General features: G+C 37.2%; 1 non-coding gene across 1 annotated transcript; it reads right to left on the reverse strand.

Annotated features, from left to right (window-relative positions):
- Positions 1 to 4,768: 4,768 nt before the first annotated feature.
- On the reverse strand, positions 4,769 to 4,874 carry LOC116466141 (U6 spliceosomal RNA). The gene has a single exon (XR_004247394.1). It is a non-coding gene; the product is annotated as a U6 spliceosomal RNA (small nuclear RNA).
- Positions 4,875 to 22,550: the final 17,676 nt, after the last annotated feature.

Consider the following 22,550-nt stretch of genomic DNA (forward strand, 5'->3'; position numbering starts at 1 on the left):
AATTTTCCACTACCTACCCAAATCCTATAAAAATGCCCCACTCCTATCTCCCTTTGCTGACTCTCTTTTTGGACTCAGCCCACTTGAACCCACGTGAAATAAACAGCCTTGCTGCTCACACAAAGCCTGTGGTGGTCTCTTCACACAAACTTGTGTAACAGTGCCTACTTTTATTTGTATTGCTTTTAAAATATTTCAAAAAAATAGTACGAAGTTTAATGTATAATTGCAGCCTACTATTTTGTACTTAAAATACTTCTTTGTTTAAGATACAGCTACTAAAAAGTTATGTAATGTCCCTGTTTCTTTCTCCTATGTCCTAATCTGTGAAATGAGATAGCAATCAATTACTTGCCTTGTTAGGTTGATGGATACTTGATAAAAGCCTCCTTCAATATATATCATGCATCAAGCCTTAAATCTGTGGTACTTGGAATTACTATTATTTTAATGGAGATTTATAGAAAGGTCCAGGATTATATTTATGTTAATGCTCCTAATATCTTACTGCTTTACCTAACTTTGCATTTAATAACTCATGTGTGATGGACATACCTGGCTATATACTCCAGATTATCCTTACTATTCATACTTGTCTGTAATTTGTTTAAGTTATTTTAATTCCAAGAAAAATTCTTTTGAGTTTAGATTGTTAGTGTTAGTATAAGGTTTGAGCTTTTTTTGCAAAATATTTAAATTTTCAGGTTTTACCCACAATAGAAATAACTGACATGTTCACAGATTATTCACACTCACTATAGTCTAGGAGTATTTAATACATTCAAACCTTATACAACTTTATGAGATAGGTATTATTAAAATCTGGAATTCATAGTAAAGAGAGCTCAGGAACACGTAACTTGTCCAAATTCACAGAGGTGGTAACTGGAGGGTGGGGATTTAAACTCAGGCAATATAGTGCTATGCCTATGCTCTTATTCACTATACTTATGCTATCCTACTTTCATGGTACTAATTGACTATCTTTGTGCAGTTACATGGGTTTTTCTTTTCCGATAATACTTGTTTAAAAAAAAACCAAACTGTAAAAATTTAAAGAGATTTATTCTGAGCCAATATGAGTTATGATGGCCCTGAGAAGAGTCTCAAGAGGTCCCGAGAAAGTGTGCCTGAGGTAGAGTGGGGTTACAGTTTGGTTTTATTTATTTTAGGGAGACAGAAGTTACAGGTAAAGACATACATCAATACATGGAAGGTAGGCATTGGTTCAGCACAAAAAGGAAGGCCATCTTAAAGTGGGGGCATACAAGTCATAGGTGGATTCAGATTTTCTCATTGGTAACTGGTTGAAAGAGTTAACCTTTGTCTAAAGACTTGAAGTCAGTAGGAGGAAATGCTTGAGTTAAGAGGAGGGGAGTTGTGGAGGCCAAGGTTCTTGTTATGTGGATGAAGGCTCAAAGGTAGCAGCCTTCAGAGAGAACAGATGGTAAGTATCTCTTTTCAGGCCTGAACAGGTGTCAGACTCTTAATCACTTCTTGATCTTGGAAAGGCCTCCAAAGAGAAGTCCTGTCTGCAGTAATGACGATTCTCTACAGATGCAAATTTGCCCCATGAAACACAGCTTTGCAAAGCCATTTCAAATGACGTCAAAACACACATTTTGGGGTAAATTATTTTGATTTTCTTCAGTGTCTCCTATCTGTTATGTGATGCTATATCAGAATCAGGCTGGAATTTGGTATCTTATTGCCATGAAGAGTCTGTTTGGTCATTTTTATAATCTCCATTTTAATGTTAATGTTTGTCAGTTGTGCCAAAACTTAAGAGAGAATTCAAGACAGAGGGAGTATAAAGAGATGTATCCAATCTCCCTTCCTGTCAGGGGCAAGGATCCAGTTTCTCAGGTTTCTCCAGTATCTCCTTAACCAAAAGGGGATCTGTTTGGTTGATTGGGGGCTTGGGATTTTATTTTTGGTTTACATACCCATCTTGCAATATGTGTATTTTACAAAATGATTAGTGTTATGGACATTATAATTTCTTTCATTAAATGTCATTTATATTCTACCTGGTTATTGCAGGAACATATATTAAATAATTATTTTTTCCATATTTGTCTTGTAACTAGACAGTATATCCCTTTAATATTATAATGCTCTTCAATAATTCCTTTAAGTTTTTTAGGTACATATGCATATGATTAAGTAATACAATTACTGTTTTTTATATAAGATATAAACAATAAATTTACTTGATGTTTAGCTATAATTTTGCTTCCTTTTGATCTAATTGATTAAGCACTTCTTAAATATTAAAGGTTGTACTTATTTTGAAAGTTCTTAAAACTTTTCTTTTTTTTTGGTTTATTGTTTTCTTCAACTTTAATTTTAAGTTTTGGGGTACATGTGCAGGATGTGCAGATTTGTTACATAGGTAAATGTGGACCATGGTTGTTTGCTGCACACATCAACCTGTCACCTAGGTATTAAGTCCAGCATCCATTAGCTATTCTTCCTGATGCTCTCCCTTCCCTTACCTAACCCCCAACAGGCCCCAGTGTGTGCTCACGTGTTCTCATCATTCAGCTCCCACTTATAAGTGAGAACTTGTGCCTTGTGGTTTTCTGTTCCTGCTTTAGTTTGCTGAGGATAATGGCTTCCAACTCCATCCATGTCCCCACAAAGGACATGATCTTGTTCCTTTTTATGGCTGCATAGTATTCTGTCATGTATATGTACCATATTTTCTTTATCCAGTCTATCATTGCTGGGCATTTGGGTTGATTCCATGTCTTTGCTATTGTGAATAGTGCTGCAATGAACTTGTGTACATGTATCTTTATAATAGAATAATTTATATTCCTTTGGGTATATACCCAGTAATGGGATTGCTGGGTCAAATGTTGTTTCTGCTTCTATATCTTTGAGAAATTATCCCCTTTCTTCCACAATGGTTGAACTAATTTACACTCCCACCAAAAGTTTATAAATGTTCTCTTTTCTTCACAACCTTGCCAGCATTTGTTGTTTTTTGGCTTTTTAAATAATTGCCATTCTGATTGGCATGAGATGGCATCTCATTGTGGTTTTGATTTGCATTTCTCTAATGATCAATGATGTTGATCCTTTTTTCATATGTTTGTTAGCCACATGAATGTCTTCCTTTGAAAAGTGTCTCATCATGTACTTTGCCCACTTTTTAATGAGGCTGATAGTTTTGTTGTTGTAAATTTGTTTAAGTTCCTTGTAGACTCTTGATATTAGACCTTTGTCAGATGGATAGATTGCAAAAATGTCCTTCCATTCTGTAGGTTGTCTGTTCACTCTAATGGTTGTTTGCTGTGCAGAAGCTCTTTAGTTTAATGAGATCCCATTTGTCAATTTTTGCTTTTGTTGAAACTGCTTTCAGTTTTTTTTATCATGAAATCTGTGCCTGTCCCTATGTCCTTAATGGCATTGCCTCGATTTTCTTCTAGGGTTTTTATAGTTTTGCATTTTACATTTAAGTTTTTAATCCTTCTTGAGTTAATTTTGTATAAGGCGTAAGGAAGGAGTACAGTTTTGATTTTCTGCATATGGCTAGCCAGTTCTTCCAGCACCATTTATTAAATAGGGAATCCTTTCCCTGTTGCTTGTTTTTGTCAGGTTTGTCAAAGGTTACAGAGTTGTAGGTGTGTGGTCTTATTTCTGAGTTTTCTGTTCTGTTCCATTGGTCTATGTGTCTGTTTTTGTGCTAGTACCATGCTGTTTTTTTTAGTGTTGCCTTGTAGCATAGTTTGAAGTCAGGTAGTGTGATCCTTCCAGCTTCGTTCTTTTTGGTTAGGATTGTCTGGGATATGTGGGCTCTTTTTTGATTTCATATGTATTTTAAAATATTTTTTTCTAATTCTGAAGAATGTCAACAATAGTTTAATGGAAATAGCATTGAATCTATAAACTGTTTTGGGCATTAAAACATTATAAATGTTTTGGGAATTATGGCCATTTTAATGATACTGATTCTTCCTATCCATGAGCATGGCATGTTTTTCCATTTGTTTGTGTCCTCTCTTATTTCCTTGAGCAGTGGTTTGTAGTTCTTGAAGAGGTCCTTCACTTCCCTTGTTAGCTGCATTCCTAGGTATTTTATTCTCTTTGTAGCAATTGTTAATGGGAGTTCATTCATGGTTTGGCTCTCTGCTTGCCTGTTGTTGGTGTATAGGAATGCTAGGGATTTTTGCACATTGATTTTGTATCCTGAGACTTTGCTGAAGTTGCTTATCAGCTTAAGAAGCTTTTGGGCTGAGACAATGGGTTTTTCTAGATATAGGATCATATCATCTGCAAACAAAGATAATTTGACTTCCTCTCTTTGTATTCGAATATGCTTTATTTCTTTCTCTTGCCTGACTGCCCTGGCCAGAACTTCCAATACTATGTTGAATAGGAGTGATGAGAGAGGGCATCCTTGTCTTGTGCCAGTTTTCAAGGGGGATGCTTCCAGCTTTCACCCATTCAGTATGATATTGGCTGTGTGTTTGTCATATATGGCTCTTATTATTTTGAGGTGTGTTCCTTTGGTACCTAGTTTATTGAGAGTTTTAAACATAAAGCAATGGTGAATTTTATCGAAGGACTTTTCTATGTCTCTTGAGATAATAATGTGGTTTTTGTCTTTAGTTATGTTTATGTGATGAATTACATTTATTGATTAGTGTATGTTGAACCAACCTTGCATCCCAGGGATGAAGCCAACTTGTGATGGATAAGCTTTTTGATGTGCTGCTGGATTTGGTTTGCCATTATTTTACTGAGGATGTTTGCATCAAAAAATATGGATTTCTTCATGGATTTCCATGTTATCCTTGTGAAGAAGCCATGCTAATCTTCTCTGTATCATATCCCATTTTAGTGTATGTCCTGCCAAAGCAAGCATGATAATTCATATTACTAATTTTAATGAGGATTCCTTGGTGTTTTTTTCTAAATTTTGGTACAGAATATACTACTGAGAGTTGATTTTGAAAAAATCGTATTTCTTTCTTGTGGTATATTACTTTTTTTTCTTTTTTGAGACAGAGTCTTGCTCTGTCACCCAGGCTGGAGTGCAGTGGCATGATCTTGGCTCACTGCAAATTCCACCTCCCAGGTTCGAGTGATTCTCCTGCCTCAGCTTCCCAAGTAGCTGGGACTACGGCATATGCCACCATGCCTGGCTAATTTTTGTATTTTTATTAGAGACATGGTTTTGCCATGTTGGCCAAGCTGGTCTTGAACTCCTGACCTCAAGTGATCCATCTGCCTTGGCCTCTCAAAGTGCTCAGATTACAGGCATGAGCCACTATGCCTGGCCAGTGGATTACTTTTTAATAGCATTTATATTCTTTTTTGAAATGTTATATTTTTTGTGATATCAGATAAGTGTAATTATGTCTCCAGGAGTGACTTTTTCCTTTCTTTTGTAAACTTTCTATGATATCATTTTCTAATTACAATGAGAACAAATAAATAAAATTAGGAAAAATCTGACCATAATTACTAGATAATTTCATATTTATTATTTAATGACATATCAATTTGTATCATGACAAAAACCTTTCTGTTAGTACCCACCCTATTTGTGAAGTCATTATTAAGAGTTAGTGAATACACACTAAAGTTTATTTACAGTGGTCAATGAGACTTTTTAAATCAAATGTTTGGGCTTCAGAATTATTAAAGGAAAATTTATTTATTATAATTAAGATAAAATAAAACTTTAAATGGATGCATCACAGTTTGGAGAGTTTAGTCAGTAAAAAAAGTTATAAGAAAATCACCGTAAGTTGAAATGTGCTTCTTAGATAAAACAGAAAATAGTTATTATTTCTAAGATAACTGGTAATTTTCCATATGAACTTATTTCCTCTCTGACATGTATATCACTAAGGTAACTAATTTAATCTAAAGAAAGTTAAACTAAAATTCAGAGTGATGACATATGAATTAGATGTTCAGCCAATTTTCTTTCTTAGAAGAAAAATTTAGAAGGCAAAATATTGGTTCATCCAATATACCCAAGGTTTATGTAGCAATTGCGTTTTGCAGATTAGGGAGAAAAATGGTCATAAATCATGAATCAATACTCATGACTTTCTTTCACAATATTCAAGAGAGTAAACAAAGCAACAAGAAGTATGATATATGAAGACTGAATTATATATTATATACAATCACCACTATTCATGGACTCTGTATTTGCAAATTCATCTTCTTACTAAAATGTATTTCTAACTCTATCCCTGAAATCAATACTCTCAGGCTTCCCAAATCTCCTTCATTCATGGACATATAAGAGGATTGGGGAAACTGGGCAGGAGGACTAGGGGAGAGAAAGTGGGAAAGGAAGAGAGAGGGAGAGAAAGGCAGTAAGAGGCAGGGAGAGAAATGGGGACAGAAAGAGAGAATGAATGAGAATGAGAGAAGGCAAAGCAGATGTTCTGGTTCCTTTTCTATTCCCACTTTTTGTTTCTAGTTCCTATGGAGGTCTATAATACATGCTAGTCCCTTGAGTTCCATTACACACCCTGGCATTCTTGCAATACATGTCATTTTTTTTTTTTTATTCGGCTAGGTGTACTTTCATTACTTGTAAGCAATATGCTCTCATAACAGATGAAAAACAATAAATCTCCAAGGTTTCTAAAAGATAACTTTATTTAACCTCAAATTTTCAAGTTCTTCTTCAGTTTTATTGGTTTCCAACATGGCTATTGAGAAGTTTCGTGTATAGGTAGGAAATTCTTTTTTCTGTGATTGCTTTGGAAGAGTTTTATTTTTCTATAGTTTTATTGTAATAGATCCATTCACCTATTTATTTTTATGTGCTTATTTTCATTTATTCCACTTAGTACTCTTGGAATTCTGAATTGGTGACTTCATTAATGATAATTTTCATTCATTTTATTTTCAAATAGTTGTATCTAGGCTATTCTATCTATATTCTCCTTCTAAAAATCAAATTAAAACTGAATTTGTCATCCTTTCATTTATATATCCTCATTTCTATTTCATATTCATAAGCTTTTCTCTTTGTTGGATTGTCAGTAGTTTCTTCACTCTTCTGAATTTCTAGTTTCTTTTTCTCAGAATTTAATCTGCTGCAAAAATATTGAGTCTATAATTAAACCTTTAAGCTCTTTTCTTATTCAAGTGTATATTTCTTTGACAAATGTACATTTTTCAAAGTTGCTAGTGTCTTGTTAATTACTTATAATTGTGTTTTTATATATATTAAACATAATTGTTTTATTATATATTTTATAGTTGACTATACCAATTTTTTAAGATTTTGCAGGCTCAATTCAGCAAGATGTTATTTTTGCTGATTCTTCCCCATGGTGGCATGTTTCCCCAGAGGGCTTGGGTTTTTTTCTTCTTCTTTTGTTTTGTGTTTAGCTCATTTCCATTGGCACTTACTGAAATTCAAAGAGGGCCTGGGTCTAAAGTCTGTGCTTCCATACAGGTTTTGTTTGGGTTTCTGTCAGGTTCATTGAGTCATTACGATTTTGGACTTAGATATTTTTTCCTCACTTACCACAGCTAAGGATTGAATAAGTATTTTTCAAGTGTTTCAGTCTGATAGAAGATGTGCAATTTAAAATGCTACTCTGCATAGACCTAGCACATTTGTCTGCTGTCCTTCTGTGCATGTTATAACCTGGTTAAACCGTGACTTATTAGAAAATATCAGAAGAGCTAGTCACAGCATAAGAGTTACTCACTTCTCCAAACTCAAACTCTATTTCCTGATATTGAGGCATTTTTCTCTCCATATTTGGACTTCTATGTATATATGTAGATATTGAAACATATATTTATATAAATATTTTTTCTGTTTCACAAATAATTTTTTTTTTTTTTTTGGTGACAGAGTCTCGCTCTGCTGCCCAGGCTGGAGTGCAGTGGCACGATCTCGGCTCACTGCAAGCTCTGCTTCCCGGGTTCACGCCATTCTCCTGCCTCAGCCTCCTGAGTAGCTGGGACCACAGGCGCCCACCACCATGCCTAATTTTTTTGTATTTTTAGTAGAGACATGGTTTCACTGTGTTAGCCAGGATGGTCTCAATCTCCTGACCTCATGATTTGCCCGCCTCGGCCTCCCAAAGTGCTGAGATTACAAGTGTGAGCCACCACGCCTGGCCCACAAAGAATTTTTATATGCTCTCTAGTGGGAATATTTCTCTGGATATCTATTAACCAATATTTCCAGAAACAGAAACATAATTTGATATTAAGAATAAATTATCTTATGCATGAGGAAATTATTAAATCCACCACATTTGCTCTTCATGTAGCTGTGATTAAAATATATATATAGAAGTTGGCTGGCACACAATAAACAAATGTATATATATAACATATACATTTAAAAATATATTTATTTAATTGAAATTAAAATATTTAATATAAACATGGCTGATGGAATAGATTTAATTATATATAATAGGTATATATATAATATGAATATAATAATTACATATTACATATATATAATTAAATATATTCCATGGGCCAAAGAATACAAATAAAATGTTATCAAAGTATTTATGATGTTGGATTTAATTCTAAAATTAATCCTCTTTTTATAAGTTCCTAAAATTCATCAGAATATAGATAGGTAGATATATCTGTATATCTATATATACTTCTTTAAACATTTAAATACTAATAAATCCATGAAATCATAGAAAATATAATGTAGCATCAGCAAATATAAAAAATAGGAAAATTCCTGGAAAACGGAATTATATAATTTTATTTGTTGGAAAAAATGACAACCAAAAATGCAAGTATATTAAGAGCATTTTGAAAGTTGAGTTATATAATAATCTATCATAATTATAATTGGGTTTTATATTTCTTCCTTCAATTATGTTAGTATTTTCTTCAGATATTTTGGGGCTCTGTGGTTTGGTGTGTATATGTTTATAATTGCTATATCTTATTAATAGATTGACCCTTTTATCATAACAAAATGTTTTTCTTTGTCTATAGTAACTTTTGTTCTTAAAGTATATTTTACCTAATATTAACGTTGCTACTTTTAGATCTGTTTGAGTACTTTTTGCATGGAAATCTGTTTCCATCTTTGATTTTCAACGTATCACTGTCTTTTAAAATGAGTCTCTTACAGACAGTATATAGTTGGATCATGTTTCTTACATCCATTCCACCAATATGTGCCTTTTAATTAAAAAGTTTAATCAATTTATATTTAATGTAATTACCGATAATGATGGGCTCACTTCTGCTCTTTTGCTATTTTTCTTTTATATATCTTATAAATTTTGGATTACAAATACTTTGCTGCTTTCTATAGTATTAAACAGATATTTTACTTTATAACATTTTATTAATGTCTTTTTTTCATAAATACACATACACATATGTATATGTGCATATATATATGTGTGTGTGTGTATGTAATTTTCTTAGTGGTTGCCCTTTAGACAACATCTTAATTTATAGCAATCTAGTTTAAATTAATACTAATAATTTTCATAATACAAAATATTGTACTCCTATGTATTTTTGTCCTCCTCCACCTTTATGCTGTATGGTCACAGATTATGCCTTTGTTCGTTGTGTGCCAATCAACTTCAATTTATAATTATTGCTTTAAACAAATTTTAAAATATCAGATGGAAAATGAGTTACAAACAAAAAGTACCTTTAGAGTATAAATGTACAAAAAGTACTTTTTGTATTTGAAATCCAAAGTATATAATTACTTTTACCAGTAATCTTGGATAAAAACAATATAAGAAAATACAATTATAGGCCTATTTTGCTAATGATCATATATGCAAAAATCTTAAACAGTGGTAAATAAAATTCATTCAGTATAGAATAGAGAAATATCTACTGACACAAAGGAATTCAATAAATGACCATACTGATAGTACAATTCTATGGGGAGAAATAATCTAGTTAACAAATTTTATTGGGAAAATTTTCCAGTCATATTATTTTCACTCACAGCATTTAAAAAAAAATTAAAGAAATGGCCAATAGGCATAAAAAGAAATTTCATATAAAACATTAATATATCCAAATATGCTCTGTGGTCAATTTTATTAGTTACCAGTGATAAATAAAAGTGAGATACTAAGCCCATCAACAGATGAAACAGTCCTTCTCCTGGCCAAAGGGACCCCAGGGAAACCTTGAAAACTCAGCTCCTATCCATGACAGGCTGTGAAGTCAGACTGCCTCCTTATACCCTCTCTGTCATTAACTGCCATTAGGCTTTCTTCCTTAAGGACTAAACGGAAACCAGCCCTTTCAAAAGACTCCACCACTCCTATTAACCAACCATCTGACACTGCTTCTCCTTTGTTTTCTGATAAGAGATCACTGACCATGGAATGGTTCTGGCCAGCCTACTGAGAGTATGCAGCGAGGGTTTTCACATCCTCTACATTACCTTTTGACATCAGAGGGCTGAATACTCCACCCTTGGATCATGCTAATGCTGCCATTGTTTGTACATGCGACCCATGAAGAGGCATGGAGCTAATTACAAATGTGCATGTTTCTCCTCTCATAAATATTCATGACTCTTCCTGTAGCTTATTCAATATGTATATTCAGTCACCCTGCTCAGCTTAAATTTCTTTTCCCTTTGATCCTACCTCCAACTGTCTTGTTTCTGGCTTCTGGCCAAAGGTTATGCTTCCTAGCCTGTCAGAATGGCCACCCTGCAGGCTTCAACAATTTATGAGAAATAAAGTTCTCCTTTCTAAATTTATTAACATCATAATTCTTCAGATGACACCAGGTAAATGTAAAAAAAGATGTGTGTGTATTTTCCCATCAGGTTGGAAAAAGATATAAAATAACATGGTGCCAGTTAGTGTGGATATCAATGGATACTCCCATACATAGTTGGTAGGAGTGTAAATTATATTCACTTTATGTGTATGAAGAATGAAATCATGATAATATGAAAGTATATACAGCCAGTCCTCTTTATTCATGAGTTCTGTTTCCATGGAGTCAACCAATCACACATCGAAGAAATTTGGAAAAAATTAAAAATTACATCTGTTCTGAACATGTTCAGACTTGTCATTGTTTCCTAAATATTATAGTACAAGCTATTTACATAGCACTTACATTATAGTAAATATTATAAGTAATCTAGAAATGATGAAGTGTACAGGAGAATGTGTATAGGTTACATGCAAATACTACATCATTTTATACCAGAAACTTGAGCATTCATTCATGAATTTTGGTATCTGTATGAGGTCCCGAAATGATTCTTCATGGATACAGAGAGAAAACTGTATGTCCATATGTGAAATCATGATAACATGAAAGTGTATATAGCCAGTCTTATTTATTCATGAGTTCTGTTTCCATGGAGTCAACCAATCACACAAGTATATATATATATATATATAAAAATACGTATTTCATGCAGACACACATGCACCTTATGCCACACAATGTAAATGTAAAGTAAGGTTTACTGGGGAAAGCTGATAGGCGGAGGGTCCCAAGGGGCAGTGTATCTAGTTCTGTCATTGATGTCTCATGGGCAGGGACCTAGGAGAGGCAACTTGTCCCCTAAACCTCTCTATTTTTAAAAAAGTTGAAAGGGGTTGCTTGATACATCTAGTCAAATAACAGAACACAATGAAAGTTCCCCAGTGAATAACTTGTCTCATTACAAACAGGCAATTTCTGGAGCTCATTGGTTGATGTAAACATCAACTTTTGGGGCTGGCCAAGAGCTGCTGAGCTGAATAAACACCATGAAGATGGTGGAAACAAGCCTCCAGGGCTACTCAGATCTATCTCTACTCACACCAAGTGAAAACAGGCATTTTTGGAGAAAAGTGAGGGATAACTTGTGTGGAAGTATTTGAAAATGAACTTTCACTTGATACATTGTGTATTCTCTGTGGTTGAATTTGTTTACCAGAAGAAAGAAATCAATCTGTCACTGTGTCGTTCCAAATTAATACAAAATAGGACATTGCTCTTGCCTTAGAGTGGTGGGAGTGATGAAAGCATGCCGTTCTTTCTAATGAGAAATGGCATGAGTTTAAATGTGTTCTAAATTTCTGGATAAATAAGCAATGTTTACATCTGAGGAAATGCATAAAAAATAAATAAAACACTTTTCTCTGGGTACAATACATGGGCTTTTTGGTGCTGTCAGCTAAAATTTAGCAAAAATCCTACAAAACCCCAGTTTAGTTCTTAAGAGTGCAATCATAGTCATTGTGTTAATAGGCCAGGCCTTTTGTAGCTGTTTTGTCCTACAAATAAATTTGTGCTGTATTTTTGACTTCTTGCCAATGGAAACTCATAGCAGCTGGGAGAAGATGACAGAAAATAGCCCCTAAGCAGATAAGCAAGCCAATGCTTTTTTCCATCTGACCACAAACACTTGACGGAAACGTTTATTAAATCTGGCAGGATGTAAAGCCTTTACTGGCTTTTACTGAAAGTTGCATGTAAAGTGAAATATTTGCAAACACAGATCAGTTTTTTCATACCTGTGGTTCAACAAACTAGGCACCTCCTGTTGTGTTCCTGCCACATTAGTATCCTGGTGAAGAAAAGCAATTTTTTTCTAACTTTTATCTTCTGAAAGAGAATCTAATTAATTGGTGATTGCAGCATTCATTTTACAGATATATTATCTGTGTTGCTTCATGAGCTCAGCAGTTGTGACAATGGACCTGCCATCCTGCTCAGTAATTAGAGCATCTCAGGAATACAAGGCCCAACAAAAACCCCATAACAAGTACTGTTTTGCTGGAAATATTCAGACAAATAAATTATTCCCCAATCTTTACCTGGATCTCTGATCACAGTATCAACTTCTTGTCCCCTTGTGTCCTACTGTGCTCTTTTTTTTTTCCTTTTACAGATGTTGATTTGCAAATAAACCGTTTATAAAAGAGAGGGGGACAGAAAAACTGTGTACTGGAGCAAGTGCGAGAGAGTGTCCCTTAATGATTCCATTTGCTGAAGCTCAAGCTTTGAAAATAACAATTACATAACAGATGCGACATGGTTGATTGTTGAAAAACTGACACTTAACCTATTTCATCAATTAAGTGGTTTAGCAATAAACAAAAATAGTAATGATGTGCTGTGGTAAATGCTATTGCTAATTGCTCTACTCTAATTACCCAGATAGAGCTACAATAAATAATTCGGTGTCTTTATTTTTTTCTGAAACTTTTCCAGCTGCCTTCCCTCTAGAAACTGGCTTCTCCCTCATTCTTATTTATAGAAGTCTTACCTATCTTCCAAGCAATAGATTCTCAAGAAAGCCAGCAGAATTCTCAATCCCTGAGATGCATTCATCGGCCTTTGGTGTCGTGTACACCCTATGACTACCATCATCACATCAGAAAATACAGCTGGGATGACTAATTCCTTATCTTTCACGAGATCTGCTGTCTATTCATCTCCACCATGCTTTCTGCTCCAGAAGGCTAACTGGTGTAAATTACAACCAGGAACTTTCATAAACTGTGCTTTCTGGAAATCTTTGATGAATTGGAAGCCATGCAGGAGATCAGAGAGAGAAAGGAGAATAAAGTCTGATTTTTTTGTTTTTTTTGGGACAGAATCTTGCTCTGTTTCCCAGGCCGGAGTACAGTGGTGCAATCTCAGCTCACTGCAACCTCCACCTCCCAGATTGAAGCAATTTTCCTTGCCTCAGCCTACAGAGTAGCTGGAATAACAGCTACCCGCCACCACACTTGGCTAATTTTTCTATTTTTAGTAGAGACAGGGTTTTACCATGTTGGCCAGGCTGGTCTTGAACTCCTGACCTCAAGTGATCCACCCACCTCAGCCTCCCAAAGTGCTGGGATTACAGGCATGACCCACTGCACCCATACTAGATTTTTATTCCAATGATTTCCTCCATGGATTGACCATGTTCTTTAACCTCCATATCAGAGCTTCTTTCAAGCTGGTTTCCTTATAAACAACTACCTAAATGGTTATACTAACTCTTCCTTCCCTTATCTCTTCAGCATAGTGGTTTTACAATCTGGGGCTCACTAATTTCAACTGTGACTTTATTCCTTGTTATCCCACCCCACTCAAATTTCTATAAATAACCCCTTTCAAGGTATTCATTCTGTATAACAAACTTCTCCCAAATTTAGTGGGAGAAGTTTTATTTTATCAAAAACTATTTTATTTTTTCTCATAATGTTTTGGGTTAGGAATTCTAGCAGAACATGGCTGGCCAATTCTTCTGCTCCATGTAGCATTGACCAGTGTTATTTGGTGACATTCAGCTGGAGGCTGAACTGGAGTGTCCAAGAAGGCTTCACTGCTATCACTGGGACATTGGTAGGGACACCTGGAAAGCTGGTCTCAGGTTCTTCCCCTTTTCATGTAGCCTCAGGGCATCTCCACCTTGTCTTCCCAGCATAGTAGTCAGACTTTTACATGATGGATCTTACATGGCTTCAGGAGATCCTCTCTTTTTGGGCTTGAGTAGAGCAAGAGGGAAGTTGCTAGTCCTTTTAAAAACCAGGCTGGTATCTGGCTGTATTCATTTTCATTGCAACATAACAAATCCCATCATATTCACAAGTCCAATCACACTCAAGGGGATGAAGTCATACCGAATTTGTACAAGAGGAGGCAGGAACCATGGGGGCCACCTTGGCAGTTTGATGATCAGTCTTCCCATGGCCCCCAATCATTCATATCCTCCCAAAATGAGAAATACATTCACCCACCCCCTCTAAAGATTCTCAAGAGTATTAGACCATTAGAGTGTCATCTCAACATTTCAGAACTCATCATCCAAGTGTGCTAAATCAGGTGAAGATGAAACTCCTAGATCTAATCCATTAAGTTTAGGTTCTGGGGAATATTTTCTCTCCATCTGTAGACCTGGGAAACTAAAGAAACAAGTTATCTTCCCCTAATACCTCAAATATACAATTGCAAAACCAGTATAGGATACCTGTTATAGATATTCAAGTTCAAAGGGGGGAAAATGGAAAGTTAAAAGGAGTAACCATTTCCTAGAAATTCTGTAATACAGCTGAACAAATATTGATATTTTTCTTGACTAGGCTTTAAAGATTAGGAAGAAACCTCTGGGTCTTGGGCTCTGCCCTCAGGGCTATTGTTCTCATTTTCGGAGTCATCCTTCCTTTTTCATGAAAAGTAGCAAGTGTTTGAAGCTAACTAGTTTTATCAACCTGTTTGCTGCCAATAGAATTTAAATAGCCTGAAAGTCTCCTTTTGTTTCACATTCTCCTTGTCCCTTTCACTCAAGCTAGCAGTATTTCTGCTGAAAAAAAAAAAAAATTCTCAAGAACATTAGGTATCTTTAATGGATTTTACTGGGTTTTACTCTACTAGGCAAAAGATACATCCACGAATCTTTTTGGTCTTTCTAAGGATTTAGCTTTTGTTTGTAGAATTGGTTGTAGCCTTCGGTTATAGAGTTATGCCTTCATTGTAGCATTTATATCTATTTTCTGTTTATTATGATGTTTTGACATATTAACCTTTCTGGCTGGGGAGAAACTTCTAGCCCCAGGGCTAGCTATTCAGAGACAGCAAAAGGCTCAGCTAGGATCATGTCTTCACTAAGCAAACTAACCAACCCAGAGCCAGGTTTCTTCTTCCTGGCCAGTACAACCCAGGAGGCAATATTCCTCTGCCTTCAACATCCGAGGGCCAGGTATCAGGCAAGTTGGGACCCCTCTTATACCCCAAAGCTTACAGCACTTATTCAAACTAGCCAGTCCTACATTATTTACTCTTTCTCGCTTTGCCTTTCCCACAGAAACCCCAATAGAGACTGGTGTAGACTTTCCCCTTGCTCCTGTCTTCTCCACCTGACCAAAACCTGGTGCTCCCCATGTACCCCTGCTTGGCATACAATGACCCCCTCTCTAGGACCAGTGAGTATAATACACTTATGTTTTTCTGAGCCTCTCCTGTCTCCTCTCTGGTTGCACCTAATTGACCATCACCTAAAAGAACACAGAACATTCAGCCTTTTTAAAATGCCATCCTTTGGGCAATAATTTTCTTACTTTTTTTTTTTTTTTACTTCTAACATTTTTGCTATCTAGAGAGCCTTAGAATTTTCAAAATGATCAAGCCCTGTTTTCTGTTCAACAATTATTTCCTCAATTTGTGACTCTCCTCTCACATTTTACCATAAGCGGCAATAAAATAAACCAGGTAGAACTTTCAACACTTTACTTGGAAATCTCCTCAGCTGTATATTTTAATTTATCACTTTTGACTTCTACACTCAACTGCAGGAGAAAATTTTACTAAGCTTTCTGAAATTATGTAAGAAGGGGCCCCATTTCCTTCGCTTTCCAATAATATGCCCCTCATTTCCTTCTGAGCTCTTACTTGCGGCATGATCAGTGTCCATTTCTATCAGGAGTCTGTTCAAGGTAATTGAGAATTTCTCTCAGGCACCTGGATATTTGTCCAGCCTCTGCCCACTGCACACCTGCAAAGCTGCTGATGTACTTCAGGTATTTTGATATTAAAATCTGTATTAGTTTTCTATTGCTGTGTAACAAATTACTACAAATATAAAAGACTAAGCAACACAAATATATCTCTCAGATCTGTAGGTCAGACATCTGGGCACAGAAGGGTGGTTCTCTGCTCAGAGTATCATAAGGCTGAAATCAATGTGTTGGCCAGGCTGAGGTCTCATTTGAGGCTCAAGATCCACTTCCAAGCATAATAGGAATTTTGAGGGTGTAGGACCAAATTTCCTGTTTTCTTGTTGATTACTCTTCAAGGGCTACTTGTAATAACTAGACCTTCACAGTTCTTTGCCACATGTTTCATACCATAAGCCTCTTGCAACTTCAAGGTTAGCAGAATTTCTCGAATGTTTTGAGTCTCTTTTGTCACGAAAGACTCAGTCTCTTTTCTGACTTATCTGATTTGTTCAGGTTCCCCCAGGATATTTTCCCCACATGCAAAATATACTCACCCCTTACCAAGAGCTTCAGAGGCTTATCCCCATTCTGGTATTGACTCAAAGTTCAGAATGTCATCATCCAAATTTAGGTCCAGGTAAACGAGGCTCTCAGAGTACAGCTTAAAATACGTTCCTCTTGATATGAAAAAATGACATACTTTCTGCTCCCCACATGTCAAAATTTACAATGGGGTAACAGAGATTGGATAATTATAATAGACAAATCTATTTAAAAAGGGAGAAAGGCAGTTACTGATCCATAATAATTCTAAAGCCCAGCTAGGCATAATCTGGTTACCTCTTCTCCAGGGCATAGTCCTGCTCACTGGATATGATTCTCTGTGGCTTTTGTCCCCATCCTGTGAGTAGACCCCTTATAGTGGAGTAGACCTCTCAGCTCACTTGCCCATGGTGTTCCAGGAGTATCTTTTTTTTGTTTCTTCTGTCTCTAACCCTTTCATTCTAAGTAATTAAAAAAAAATTATTGGGCTGGGAACGGTGGCCCATGCCTGTAATCCCAGGACTTTAGGGGGCTGAGGTGGGTGGATCACCTGAGGTCAGGAGTTCAAGACCAGCTTGGCCAACATGGTAAAACACTGTCTCTACCAAAAATACAAAAATTAACCAGGCATGGTGGTGCATGCCTGTAATCCCAGCTACTCAGGAGGCTGAGGCAGGAGAGTCACATGAACCTGGGAGGCAGAGGTTGCAGTGAGCTGAGACGAGACTGTGCCACTTCAATCCAGACTGGGTGACAGAGCAAGACTCCATCTCAAAAAAACAGAAAAAAAATTATTGGCTTCCTTTTTGTCAAATTACACTTTACTCCCAAACCACACTCACAAATCTCTCAGATAGCATTTCCTATTCCTAGGGTCCCTGTTGCAGGAAGTCAGGGACCCTGAATGGAGGGACCGACTGAAGCCATGGCAGAAGAATATAAATTGTGAAGATTTCATGGACATTTATTAGTTCCCCAAATTAATACCTTTATAATTTCTTACGCCTGTCTTTAAGCTCTTAATTCCGTTATCTTCGTAAACTAAGGATGAATGTTGCCTCAGGACCCTGTGATGATTGCGTTAACTGCACAAATTGTTTGTAGAGCATGGGTGTTTAAACAATATGAAATCTGGGCACCTCGAAAAAAGAATAGGATAACAGTGATGTTCAGGGAGCAAGAGAGATAAACTTAAAGTCTGGCTGCCTGTGAACCGGGCAGGACAGAGCCATATTTCTCTTATTACTGAAAACGGGTAAGAGAAATATCACTGAATTCTTTCCACAGTAAGGAATATTAATAATTAACAGCCTTGGGGAAAGAATGCATTCCCAGGGCGGGGGGCCTCTAAAATGGCCGCTCTAGGGGTGTCTGCCTCATGCAGACGGAGATAGGGATGAAACACTCCCTAGTCTCCTGCAGCACCCCCAGGCTTGCTAGGATTAGGAAATTCCAGCCTGGTGAATTCTAGTCAGACCGGTTCTCTGCTCTTGAACCCTGACAATGTGTGCACAGCAAGACATGGAAGTTCATTAGTGATTCTAGTTTCTCCCTGACCTTCTGCCTTGTGATCTTTTGTGGCCATTGAAGCATGTGATCTCTGTGACCCACACCCTATTCGTGCACTCCCTCCTCTTTGAAAATTGCTAATAAAAACTTGCTGGTTTTACGGCTCAGGGGGCATTGGAACCTGCCGACATGTGATGTCTCCCCCAGACACCCAGCTTTAAAACTTCTCTTTTTGTACTTTTTCCCTTTATTTCTCAGACAGGCCGACACTTAGGGAAAATAGAAAAGAATCCATGATGAATTATCGGGGGTGGATTCCCCAGATACGTCCCTGTGAGGCTGATATGGAATTCTATCAATTTTCTGGGGCTGCCATGGCAAAGTACCACAAACTGGGTGGCATAGAAAACAGAAGTTTGCCTCACAGTTCTGGAGGTCAGAAACTCAAGATCAAGGTGTCAGCAGACTTAGTTCCTAACAAGAGCTGAGAGGAAGAGTCTGTTCCTTGCCTTTCCCTGGTTTCTGGTGATCTGTAGGCAACCTTTGGCTTCCTTGGCTTGTAGATGCCTCACCCCCATCACTACTCTGAAGCTCACATGGTAGTTTTCTTGTGTATTTATCTCCAAATTTCTCCTTTAATAAGGATGCTAATCAGAATGAATTGGGGCCTACCCTAATGAAGTCGTTATAACTTGGTGAAGCATTTATCTCAAAATACAGTCACATACTGAGGTACCAGGGGTTAGGACATCTACATATGAATTTGGGGGGAGGAATACAATTCAACTCATAGCAGGGACATTTTGCATAATATTCTTAGAAGCCCTCTTTTATAACTGACACCATCTTCAAGGCAGATAATATGGTTCAGATTTGTGTCCCCCTACAAATCTCAAGTCAAATTATAATACCCACTGTTGGAGATGGGGCCTGGTGGGATGTGATTGGATTATCAGGGCTGATTTCCCCGTTTGATGCTGTTCTTGTGATAGAGTTCTCATGAGATCTGGTTTTTGTTGTTGTTGTTTAAGACGGAGTCTTACTCTGTCACCCAGGCTGGAGTGCAGTTGCACTGCAACCTCTGCTTCCTGGGTTCAAGCAATTCTCCTGCCTCAGCCTCCCGAGTAGCTGGGATTACAGGTGCCCACCACCACACCCGGCTAATTTTTGTATTTTTAGTAGAGACAGGTTTCACCATGTTGGCCAGGCTGGTCTCGAACTCCTGACCTCAGGTGATCTGTCTGCCTCGGCTTCCCAAAATACTGGGATTACAGGCGTGAGCCACCATGCCTGGCTGAGTTCTGGTTGTTTAAAAGTGTGTGGCACCCCCACCTGGCTGTCCTCCTCCTGCTCTGGCCATGTAAGATGTTCCTGCTTCCTCTTTGCCTTACACCATGATTGTAGGTTTCCTGAGACCTCCCCAGCCATGTTTCCTGTACAGCCTGCAGAACCACGAGCCAATTAAACTTCTTTTCTTTATAAATTGCCCAGTCTCAGGTACTTCTTTACAGCAGCGTGAGAATGGATTAGTACAGCATATTCTTAATATTCTTAGAAACCTGAATCTTTCTTAGGTCTTAATAAAGGTCTCTTAGCCATGCCTCTGACTTTACTTTTACCCTGAGATCAAATTTTATTGAGCTAGATTTGAACTTTGCCTTGAGGCCAATGCTCCCTTGAGAACCTTTTGCAAGTTAGGAAGACCATCCTGGGCTTTCTATATACTTTCTAAATTCTGTTGAAAAACTAAAAGTTCTTCTTTATCTCTTTTTTGTTGTATCTCTGCTCATAGGTAGCTAGAAAAAAGTGAGTTAAAACTTTCTGTATATTGCCTAGAAAAAATTTTCCATCAACTTCAGAAGTATATGACACATCTTTTATATTTTCCACGTTGCCATAGGCAATGGTGTTGCTTCTGTCACAACATAAAAATAGCCCTATTTTTTTTCTCCAGCCTCCCATAACATTGTCCTTATGTTCTTCAAGGCTTTCCCAGCAGTCTCCACAAGGCCCTTCCAACTTGCACTGAGTCTTTTTGAGTGTCTTCCAGCTCTCATTCTGCAACTTGTCTCAAAGCCAAAGTCACATAGTCTTGTTTTCCTGTTAGAACAGCATCCCATTTCCTGGTACCAAATTCTGCTCTTGTTGTTTGTTGCTGCATAGCAATCTACCCACAGAATTAGTGGATGAAAACAACTGTGATGTTATGCCTCACAATTTTATGTGTCAGGAATTAGCACAAGGTTGCCCAATTCTTCTGCCTCATGTTGTTTACCTAGTGATATTATTCTGGGTAGTGTGTCTGGTCTGGAAAACATGTTTTGGTGGGGATTGCTGGGACCCTGGGCTAACTGACCCCTTCTTCCTTTCAGTGGATTCTCAGGACATATCTATGTGGTCTTTCCTGACGCCTAGTCTTAATTTTTATGTGGTGGCTTCAGGTTTGGATAGGCCAAGGTAGAAACTGCTAGTCATCTTAAAGGTATAATTTTGGTTTCAGTGAAAAAAGAAAAAGAAATATATTGGTTTACACAAAAGAGTCAACAGCCTACTATTTTTGTCTTGTTCCAGAACCATTTCAAAGTTCCAGTATCTATGTCATAATCTAATCTGAAATGGCCTTAATTTTCTTGATATCCCATAGAATTTAATGATATTCCATGACATTGAGATGTATTTGGATCCTTGTAATAGATTTCATTACTGTCCCAAAGCTTTACTCCTTCCTTTATCTAAGCCTTTTGTCATGTTACTTTGTTTGCCGCCACAGCAGTGAACTATCTGGAGAAGAGACCAAGATGGCTGACTAGACACAGGTAGTACGTGCCTCCAACATGGAGAAGAGCCAGAATAGTAAGTAGATACTCATATCCTGAACAAATCTTCTAAGAAAGAATGCTTGCATTCATCAGAGAAGAGATAGGAAGTGCCAAATGTAAGTAAGGATAGGGTTCAAGGCAGTTTGTCTCGTCAGGAACCAACTGAGAGCTGAGAGGAGCTCCTGGATATGGAGAAATGGTAAAAGAGAAATCTCCAAAGCTCCAAAACAGGCTTTAACAATTTGGGCTATAGGATAAACCCTTGACCCACTAGGGCATTGGGCCTGACATATGGAGCTGCCAAGTATTTACAGATGGATATTGCTCCAGAAAGGCACAATCTCTGCTCACTGCAACCTCTACCTCCTGGGTTCAAGTGATTCTTGTGCCTCGGCCTCCCGAGTAGCTGGGACAACAGGCGTGTGCTACCCCACACCTGGATAATTTTTATTTTTTTCTTCTACTTTTTTTTTTGGTATTTTTAGTAGAGATGGGGTTTTGCCGTGTTTCCCAGGCTGGTCTCCAACTCTTGGCTCAGGCAATCTGCTTGCCTTGGCCTCGCAAACTGCTAGGATTACAGGCATGGGCTGCCGTGCTCAGCCCATCTCAACTTTTTATATAAAAGTATCTACAACCTATAATGGAGTCTAACACAGGTCTCACCTAAGTTATGAAGAGATAAATGCCTTAAGTTGGTATGCAGGAAATGAAAGTTTAATGATAGGAGCCATGTGTGGCTTGTAGGTTATATACATTCATGAGTGAGATAATATTAAAAGTTAGCCCTAAATAATGTTTAGAAACTTTTTATGGAAGATCATTACAAGTGTAATATAAGGCATGGAAAAAGCTCAGATAATCACAGTGCTTGGAAAGTGTAATGGAAAACCTTGTAATTTGAAGTCAAATGTCTGCTTGGCAAAGACTTTAACCTCTAGCCGCAAAGTAACTGGTACCAAACATGCAGTTCTGTCACAAACACTATAAAATGGGAGAAAACATGAAACAACTATTTTCATGCATTGAGAAGCAGCAGTATATATTTATAATTCTTGAGAAAGAAGAAACTCAGGGGTTAAGCCTCTATTTGCCCTGTTCTCTGATTGGCTGCACTTCTCCTACTGTGGTGCAAGGTGGAGAAACCCAAGGAGAGGGAAACTTTTGCTAAGTGGAGGAGAACAATGAAGACTTAGTGCTAACACAAGTGCTAACATAAAACAAAAAAACCTTTGAGGACCAAAAGAATCAGCCAAGGATACAACTGTCTGCC

This window comes from Hylobates moloch, unplaced genomic scaffold (assembly GCF_009828535.3).
Source record: "Hylobates moloch isolate HMO894 unplaced genomic scaffold, HMol_V3 SCAFFOLD_3, whole genome shotgun sequence".
Taxonomy (NCBI): domain Eukaryota; kingdom Metazoa; phylum Chordata; class Mammalia; order Primates; family Hylobatidae; genus Hylobates; species Hylobates moloch.